A 10251-nucleotide genomic window follows, 5' to 3' on the forward strand; every position below is an offset into this window, starting at 1 on the left:
TCCATTTTTGATATCTTCTCCAGTTCTCACTTCCCTACACACTATGCCTTCTCATCCTCTAATCACCCAGATTTTGGAGTGGCTGTTCCGTCTTTCTGTTAGGAAAAAGTCGGTTCGCTTCTACTGGGTTCCTAGCCATATTGGAATCACAGGTAATGTGCAGGCTGACTCATTAGTGTGCACTGCAGCTTTCTCCTCTAGGTCCTTCCTCTGCCCATTTCTGCCTTGTGATTGTTTCCCTCTTCTGACCCACTTCTATCATGATTGTTGGCAATCCTCATGGGACCAACAGGTTCACAACAAACTTCATAGTGTTAGATCCTCTGTTCTTCCTTGGCACACATCAGCCCGCCCCAGTCGTTGATGGGAAACAATCCTTGCTTGTCTTTGCTTAGGTCATACCCGCCTAACTCATGGTCATTTGATGAGCCATGATCCTCAGCCCACCTGCTCACACTGTGACTGTCCAATGACTATCCATGATCTTTTTCTTGATTGCCCGTCCACATTCCAACAATGTCTTGCAGCATTCCCCTCCGTCAGCCCCCACAACTTAATGATTTCCTAGGTGACTCTCCCACTATTTAATGATTTCCTAGGTGACTCTCCCACTATTTCTATTTCCAGTATTATCACTCTTCTTACTGCACTTCATATCACACATTTAATATAATTATTTACTCCACTCCCTTTTGCCTTAGTGCCGTATAGCCATTTTTTGGCTTGGTGCTAGTTTTTTATTATTCCTTCTCTCTCTCTCTCTCTCTCTCTCTCTCTCTTTCTCCATCAGTCCTTTCTTCCCTTCTCTTTTCCATTCCTGTTTGTTTCTTCAATCTTGTGACATTTTTAAAGGTTATTTTGTATTATATTCAGGTTAGTGACTGAACTGAAGGGGTTAGATACAACCTTCATTAATCCTTTAGTACTCAGATGCTATCTTAAGTTGCACTGAATTGACTGGTAGCAGTAAGAATATATTATGTCCTATCATTGAAGTGAAAGGGTTAAACTGTGAAGTGACCAAAAGTAAACAAAAGTACTTCATAATGCTGCAGAACTGTGCATGCCCTAGATTATCAGTACTTTTCACCACCATTACCAACCAGCGTAGCAAGTGGTTTCCGGGTGTACAGGAAACCATTTGGGTCGTCATTCAGTGAGTCACCCATAGGCAGAAGGAAGAGGGAAGAATGAAGGAAAGAAAGACAAAAGAGTTACTTTACACTCCCTCTTCTCACTTTCTTTCCCTCATTCTTTCCTCTTCCTTCTGCCAATGGGTGACGCTACACTGAATGACTTGCCAAATGATTTCCTGTACACAGGAAACCATTTACTATGCTGGGTGGTAACCATATAACTACATTATGGCGTCTGGTGGATTATTGGGTAATTAAGTTGCCCCAATTGGATTGACCCTGTTTATGTTTATATCCAAGGGATGGTTGGGGTTTACTGCTCATATAATGCCACCCAGGGATGAGTGAGACTGGTCACTCTTATCTTAAATGTCAGGACCAACATGCCTAGCCCTGGGCTCCTACACTCCTTATGGGACAACTTAGGATTCGATGATGGATGGATGGATGGATCACCACCATAACCATCTTTATCAGTACGTGCACAGTACGCCTTGTCCACACAGTAGTACATCATTTCTAGTCATGCTGGTGTACATTATTTGCATGTAGTACTTTACTGTGATCTTAGAAGTGATTGATTATAGGTGTACTGTATGTATCAATATTGACAGCTGATTTAGGTGTAAGCTGCATTTCAGCAACTAGACTTCGGGAATTTGACATGAGTATGAAGGGCACCATAGTTTAGTAGACAGGTAAATTTTTCCTGTGCAGTATTACAGTTCTGAGCATTTTGACTATTTCTCTGCAGCTGAAGTTTTGGTGTGGTATATGGTAGTCATTGGTACAGAGGTTTATTTGTCCTGTAAATCCTTCTTGTAGACTGTCATCTTTTGAAACAATTTTTCTGTTAAGTCTTCGGTAAATTAAAGAAAATTGCCAAAGTTCTGTTGCTTCTGTAGTTATTAAGTTTGTCAGTTTATCCTAATTTATAGTACCAGTTGTGCAGAAAAAGTGATGATTTACAAGACATCTCTGAATTATAAGGACTGCTTGTATTTCTTCTCCAGTTTTCTTTCCACTTTAACATATGGATGTTAGACAATGGTGTGGCATGAAAATGAAAAGTCAAGAGTGAGAGCAGAGGAGATGGGACTGCTGAGAAATGTATGTGAAGTACAGAGAGTGGATAGGATACGAAATAATGTGATTCGTGAAAGATGTGGAGCGAGGAAGTCTGTGGACACCGGAGTGGAAGAGAGTGTACTGAGATTGTATGGTCATGTGGAGAGAATGGATACCAATAGAGTGGTGAAAAAGGTATATCTGAGCAAATATGAAAGAGGCAGGAGGCAAGATAGGCCAAGGAGAAGGTGGAGGGATATGGTGGGTGAATGTGTGAAGAAGGGAGATTTAGAAGTCAGTGAGGCTAGGGGACCGACAAGAGATTGCGCTGGCTGGATGAATATTGTGAGGAGAGGTGCATGATCAGGGATTTGGCATCCTTTTTTAACATAACAGTGTCTGGATTGACTCTATCGGATATGTTTATATGATGGTGAATGTTTTGGCATATCAAATAGAGCCAGGATTCTCGGGGTTTGAATGGTGAGCAAATGGAAGCATGGCCCATTGGATCGGATAAATTTGGGCTGTCTGGATATTGCTACTTCTCACCCTGCTCAAGGGTGGGAAAGGAGGACTGGATGATGATGATGATGATGGTGGTGGTAAAACTTAGAATTCCATGTAATGTTCATAGCTAGTCAGTACTTTTAATAGTCAGACACAGTAGAAAAGGAGATTAGTTACAGGAGTTGCATCTTAACTACTACGTTCCTATGATTTTTTTTTACCTCTAGGTTATTTTAGTCACTTCTGAAAAGACTTCCTATAGTAAAGGTATAAATGAAGGCTTTATCTCCAGTTCAGAAAGTCTCATCAAACAATAAAATTATTTGAAGATAGCCAGAATATAAGGTAAAATAATGATCAGATTAAAGAAGTTAAGATACCTTGTAGTTTACCTGATTTATGTACTCAGTGTTTTCCCTTCATATTATGTTCAAAATTTCTGAGCAGGCTTGTAGATATTACAGGTCCCATGACTAACGTTTTACTGCAACACTGAATGTAAAGATGGTCAGTGCCATCATTGATCAGTACAAGTACTAGATGTTTATTTTAGAATAATTATAAAGCAAAATTTGTTTTGCCACACTGCACTGTACATTTTAATTATAACGAATATTGGTGCTTAAGCATCCTTAATAAAACTCTACCCCAGTATAGTAACTTACTATACTGCAGTATAATAATTCAGCAAACTGAATTATTATACTGCAGTATATTAAGTTAAAATAATTGTAGCACTATCCTGCAGCATCCAGCTTAATAGTTGAACCAGTCCACTGGTTTTGACCATCATTTTAGGCTGAGTAAGGGATATACTCCATCATGGTACACAAACTTGTAGAGGCAACTGATGAAATTAAGGTACCCAAGGAATATCTGTAGTTATGAAACAAGTAGTATTAAGTCCTCTGTATGCTAAGTAGATACAGTGCTTTCTGTGCAAATTCCATCACTGATTCAAAGGTTTGATAGCTACTCTGGTACTCACTCATGTGAAAGTACAAGTTGTTGGTGACTGTCATTTACTGTTGGGTCACTCATTGTTTTGACTGAACTTAACACCTTTTTTATTTGTCAAAGTAGTCAAAAATTTTTGAGTGTACCCATGCTGTCAGTAACTAATGTGCAGCTGAGCTTATGTGGACACACAGTTAGTACTGACCAGCGGCTGTGGCCCCCACCTGTATTATTGACAGCAGTACATGGTAGTATGGATGTGGTTTTAAACTGGCATGACTGTGTCTGTTGGAGAACCTGTTTACTGGAATATTCTGGTGCATTACCAGAGCCCGTTTGCACGGAGAACATATTTTTTATTATTCTTAGTAATACTAAATTATGAAGGGGTTTATCCAACCCTTCCAGTTCAAAAAGTCTATCCCAAGGTGAACAGAATTGCCTGTAGATACCAAGAGCAAGGCATAAAATGACATCAGATTCAAGGGCTTAATTACCATTTCTATTCTGACAGTCTTCCCTAAGACATTAAATGACATCAAATTCTAGGGCTTAATTACCATTTTTTTTCTTAGTCTGCCCTACCCTCCCATACCCGATCCTGATGTTACCTACTCTGCCCATCTTGCTGCTGTATGCTCTATCTTAATTAACCATTCTTGTCTTTGTTACCATAACATTTACCTTAACCTACCCGGACCATCATAGCACCATGTACCATATCCTAAAATCAGCAAACATTAATTTGCTCATCCATATCCTGCCCTGCCTTTCTTTTGCACTTCTCTCTGTAACTTGGCCAACCCTACCCCCCCTAACCCAACCTACCATTCCATTACTTTACCACAGGTTAATCACTTAGTCTGGTGATCTTTTAGTCTTATTCTTGGCACCACCAAATAATTGTATTTAATTTAAGACAGATCTCTAATAACAAAGGCCCCACCTTCAGTTAGAAATGTTTGTCATACAAATGATTAAATTTCATCTTGAGGTAGAAAAAAAATTATACTGGTACACAATCAGAGCGAAGTCGATTTCCTGCTCTATCCAAATACAATAGAACCTCCCTTAGTCAGAATTATACATAAGTCAGCACGGCTCCAAAATAATCATTCAAAAAATCGTTTTCGAAAATTGACCACATGGCCAAAAAATAGTCAGCAAAATATTTCCTGAGTCGGCAAGATGCCGACTAATAACAACCCTAACACTTCTGCATCCTACCAAAAGGCCTCCTTTGTGCGTGGATCACACCCAACTATTGTATGCAAACATGATAAGTGATCTTAGACACTTTGTTTTGCTTATGTTTTTTGGGGGGGAAGAAGTGATTCTCAAGTTGGCAAGGCCTCAGCCCGTATTATGCCAACTTAGGGAGGCCTTACTGTATTACCTACTTATTCTCTACCATACTGACTTCCCTTTTCTGTACAGTTGACCTAATGTAACATCTCCCATTATTTTTCAGTTAATCTTTAATAGTGTCAGTACAAGTATGATGATGCCTTCTTTACATGAATTACTATTCATCTATCTATCTATCTATTTATCTATAGCCAGATGCCGTAAGGGGTGGTCGTTTGAGTTAGTTGTTTTATGGGGAGTAGCACAAACCCTCCACTAACTCATTTCTTGACACATAGGGAACATGTATGGGTTGGTTATATGGTTACTACTCAGCGTTGTAAATGGTTCCCTAGCGTACAGGAAACCATTAGGCCTGTCACCCAATGTAAAGCCACCTGAAAAGGACAGAAGAGCAATAAAACGTGACAGGAAAGATGGGAGAAATAGGAAGAGAGGAGGGCAGACTTAGAAAGAGAAGAAGGAAGAAGTAGGCGGCACTACATCAAATGCGTGGATGATGGTCACCACATAAATCTCTGTTTATCTATCTATTACCAGATGCCTTAATCCCGTACGGGGTGGCCACAAACAAATCGCCTCCACGTCGCCCTGTCCCCCGCCATTTCACTGCCCTGCTCCAAACTCACACCCCCCTCTCTCATATACCTCTCCACTCCATCCATCCATCTCATCATCGGCCTCCCCCTCCCTCTCCCCCCCTCCACCTCACTCACATACACTCTCCTTGTCAGTTTCTCACCCTCCATCCTCTCCACATGGCCAAACCACCTCAGTGTGTTCCTCCCAACGCTTCCTATCACATCCACATCCACACCACAACACTCCTTTATATCCTCATTTGTCAGCCTGTCTCTCCATATGAATCCACAGGCTCCTCTTAAATAACTCATTTCCACTGCTCTCACTCTTGACTTGTGTCCTTCCGACAACATCCAAGCTTCACTTCCATATGTTAGAGTTGGTATCACAATACTGTCATGTAGTAACTTTTTCACTTCCATATTCACTTCCCTGTTTCTTATCACTGCTTTCAAGGAACCAGCAACCTTTCTTCCCTGTTGTACCCTTTCAAGCACTTCACCCTCCAAACTTCCATCCTTACTCATCACACTCCCCAAGTACTTAAACGTACTCATATTTTCCATTTCCTCACCATCCAACCTCACTGCATATTCACTGACTTCACCTCTCTCAAAGACCATCACTTTACTCTTCCCTACATTCACCTTTAGATTCCGTTTCTTACACACACTCCCAAACTCGTCCACCAGGCCTTGCAACTCCCCTTCGTCTTCACTTAACAACACAGTATCTTCTGCAAACAACAGTACATGGAGTTTCCAAACATTACCCTCCCTCATTAGGGTCACTCCAACATCCACTGCCCCACCTTGTATCTCTTTTATTACCCCATCCATGTACAGATTGAACAACCATGGGGACATGACACATCCCTGTTTCAACCCAACCTTCAAGGAGAAAAATTCACTCAGTTCACCATCCACACGTGCAGCATTAGCACCATCATACAAACTCTTCACAGCATTCAACAACTTCCTATCTACTCCATATATTCTTAATACTTTCCACAATCCTTGTCTATTCACCCTGTCATATGCTTTCTCCAGATCCATGAAGGCCGGATACAACTTCTTTCCCTTCTCTAGAAACTTTTCCACTAAAGATCTAAGAATATCTGATCTACACAGCCTCTTCCCTTCTTAAACCCTCCCTGTTCTTCTCCAACTAATTCCTCTTATTTCCCTAACTCTGTCAATAAGTATCCTACCATACACTTTTCCTATTACACTAAGAAGACAAATGCCCCTATGAGTACCATATACTTCTTTTTCCCATTTTCCTCTGTACATGGGAATAATTATACCTGACTTCCAATCCTCCTGGACTCTACCTTCCTCCCAGGCCAATTTGCACATCTTCCACATCCATTCTACTACTATCTCTCTCCCATGCTTCAGCATTTCACCACATACTCCATCAATTCCTGGAGCTTTCTCCTATTTGACTTTCTTCATTGCTTCCACAACTTCTGTCCTACTGATTTCTTCCTGTCTTCTCACCTTCCTCGTTCTCCCAGCCATTCCCCAGCCACTTATACTCGCATTACTCCCATTACTGTGTTCAACAGTGTTCTCTCCATCTGCGCACTTTTTCTCCCTTCTCCACTAGTAATCTACCATTTTTATTTTTCAATCCCCTACTAACTTCACTGGCACCCTGTCTTATTTTCTTCACCTCTTGACAGAACATTTTCTTACAGTCCCTCCACTTTACACTCAAATTCATTCCAAATTTCTCATCCATACTCTTCTTACTCTCTCTTACTAATCTTTTCACATCTCTCTCATCCTTTCTACATATATCTCTCTCTTCCGCCTGTGAACTTCTACCACGCCCCTATTTCTCATCCATTCATTGTATGCTTTCTTCTTTTGTGCCACAGCCTGTCTCAGCTCTTCATTCCACCATGCCGTTCCTTGCATCCCTTTCCGTCTTCTCTTCACCCCACACACCACATCACATGGTGCACATATTTCTTCTGTGAATATCTTGCAAACACCTTCCCTGTCCCCCATCTGCTCCAATTCATATTTACCCAATCGTTCCTCCACTTTTCTCTTATATTCTGCCTTTTTCTTATCCTCTTGTAACCTTTCCACTCTCCTTGCAAATACTCCTTCCTCCCGTCCTTCCCTTCTTCTATTTCTCCATCATACTTGGACCTTGATTCTGGCCACCACCAGGTAGTGGTCAGAAAGTCTACGCCCCCAACCTCAATCAGCTCTTGCATCCATTACACATCTTCGCATCCTTTCATCCACACACACATAATCAGTCATTGCCTTCCTTTCGTTCAGATCACCACCCATCCTTCTTAACACTCGCCATGTATACCTGTGGATCATTTTGTGCTTGAAGAGGGTACTGGCTATCACCAACCCCCTCTCAGCACAAATGTCCACTAACGCACTACCATTCTCATCTATCTCAGCAGGCACACCCCACTCACCAACTATTCCATCCACCTTCATATTCCCTACTTTACCATTCATATCACCAATCAAAAACACTCTCTCATTCCTTCCAGACTTTTCCATGCACACTTCCACATTTGTCCAGAACTCTTCTCTCACTCTGCTTGCACGATCTTGCATTGGCACATACACGCATACAATCGCCCACATTTGTATTCCAACTTTCAATCTTACTCACACAGTCCTTGAGCCAACTGATCCATACTCTCTTATGTTCTTCCATCTTTTACTCACAACAATACACACTTCTTCTTTTGCCAAATATTGTATTTAGGTAAAAGAAAACCTACCTTAGCAAAGAGGATTAGTACAGCGTTTCTTAACCTTTTTCGACCTTAGCACCCCCTGCCGTAAGGATGGACAGTCCAGCACCCCCTTACACCTGGTTACTGGGACTACAGTTGCTACACTGCTACTCTTACTACAGTGCACTGTTACCAGGATAAAGTAAAGTGAAGTACTCCATGACAATTTATTTTATACATTCTCCAAAATAAAATATCAACAATGCTAATGCTAAGCAAAACCAATACAGTATATGTTGCATTTTCCAGCGCCCCCTAAAATTGACTTCAGCCTCCCCTGTGGTGCTAGCACCCCAGGTTAAGAAACGCTGGATTAGTAGGAAGTGGTTTCTAACTACTTCACTTCCAAAATTGTCTCCCTGGCAGAATGAAGCTACAGTACCTGGTGATAGTAAGAACATTATTACAAAAAGCATCAGTGAGAATAACTGCACTTTTCTTTATTTTCCCAACAAGAACATTAATTCCTGAGATTAAACTGTGATATTCCTCAAAAAAATACCTAATTCTGCAATATCAGCACAACACTGTTTAGGTATTGGTATAAGACAAAAATTCATGTTTGACTGAAAAACCTAACTGAAACTCAGTGCAAATCAGCATGGAAAATAATTACCCATAATTGTGAATACCGTATAGTGTATGTCGAGTGAAATATTTTATCTCAGCAGCTGCCTCCACAAATACAGTCTATATAATTTATTTTGCAAAGGATTTAAACTATATACTGTATTAGGAATAATCCGCTGTGCTGCTATATACTTATGTTATTAGGATGTGATAATTAGGTAGGTTACCATTAAGTTAGTAACTTGGTACGAGAGGATGACAGTAAGTACCCATTATTCTAATCCTAACTTGACTAGTGGGCTGATTAACTAGTACAGCAATTGTAATAATAGAACAGTGATATATATAACAGGCCACAATACAGTGAGTCCATATTACAGGTGTAAGTGTCCTTTTTTACTGTTAAGGCCACAGTAAATAGAGAATAAGTAATTACTGAACTGCAGTTGTACATGCAAAGGTGATTTGTCAGTTTCTCCCAACTGCCTCCACTCTAGGACCTTCAAGCTTACACAGCATCACCCTTTGAAATGCATGGGTTAAGTTAGCACTAAATACCGCAGTGCAGGTATTTGAAAATTCAATATACCTGTACTGTAATTTGGTGGATCACAAGACCGGAATATTGGAAAACTAGAATAAAGGGGACTTGCTGACCATTTTTATTTATTTTTTCATATAATTGATAAGTCTTAAAGATGCTATACCATCAGTGCTCTTTCCTCATCTTCTCTGTACCTAATTTTGTGTTGCTTTCAATCATGAACTTAATTTTAAGGCTCGACACGAAGATAATCACAAAAATGCCAGCAAACATATTGTGTTACTGTCCTTTTTAGTTTAAGGAGACTTTCAAACTATAATACTGTCTTATGACAAACAAAAAGTCCCTAATGCAGCTTCATTATTCTGCTTCAACTAATGCCTGTCATTACAAAACTGTTCACAATCTTAATCTTTGAATCCAAGGACATATTTGTTTATTCTTACAACTAAAAGACAGTTTCATTTAAGTACCTCTTGCACCCTGTCATAACTGCATACTTTCCCTTGATTGGGATAGTTCTCTGATGATTGCAGGGAGATCAAAGATGGGCCCTTGTGCTGTGTACTGGTATAATGCATTACCCCCATTGCCCTTATTCAGTACACATTTTAGTTGCCTGGTGGCATATAGGCTGTTTGTTTTCATCTGACAGAAATTTGTGACCCCTTTTCAGTTTAGCTGATGGCCAAGTGTAATGAGAGTGAGGGATAGACTTAACTGGTAACCAAGGA

General features: G+C 40.4%; 1 protein-coding gene across 1 annotated transcript in view; it reads left to right on the forward strand.

Moving 5' to 3' along the window:
• LOC145401884 (haloacid dehalogenase-like hydrolase domain-containing 5) overlaps positions 1–9776 on the forward strand; it is a 161573-nt gene extending 151797 nt beyond the window's left edge. The window contains exon 9 of the mRNA XM_080273992.1: positions 8438–9776. The gene's annotated coding sequence lies outside the window, so the exon portion shown is untranslated. The remainder of the gene's footprint in view (positions 1–8437) is intronic.
• The last annotated feature ends 475 nt before the right edge of the window (positions 9777–10251 follow it).

This window comes from Coenobita brevimanus, chromosome 57 (genome assembly GCF_032717465.1).
Source record: "Coenobita brevimanus isolate Jiangsu-jjx chromosome 57, ASM3271746v2, whole genome shotgun sequence".
NCBI lineage: Eukaryota > Metazoa > Arthropoda > Malacostraca > Decapoda > Coenobitidae > Coenobita > Coenobita brevimanus.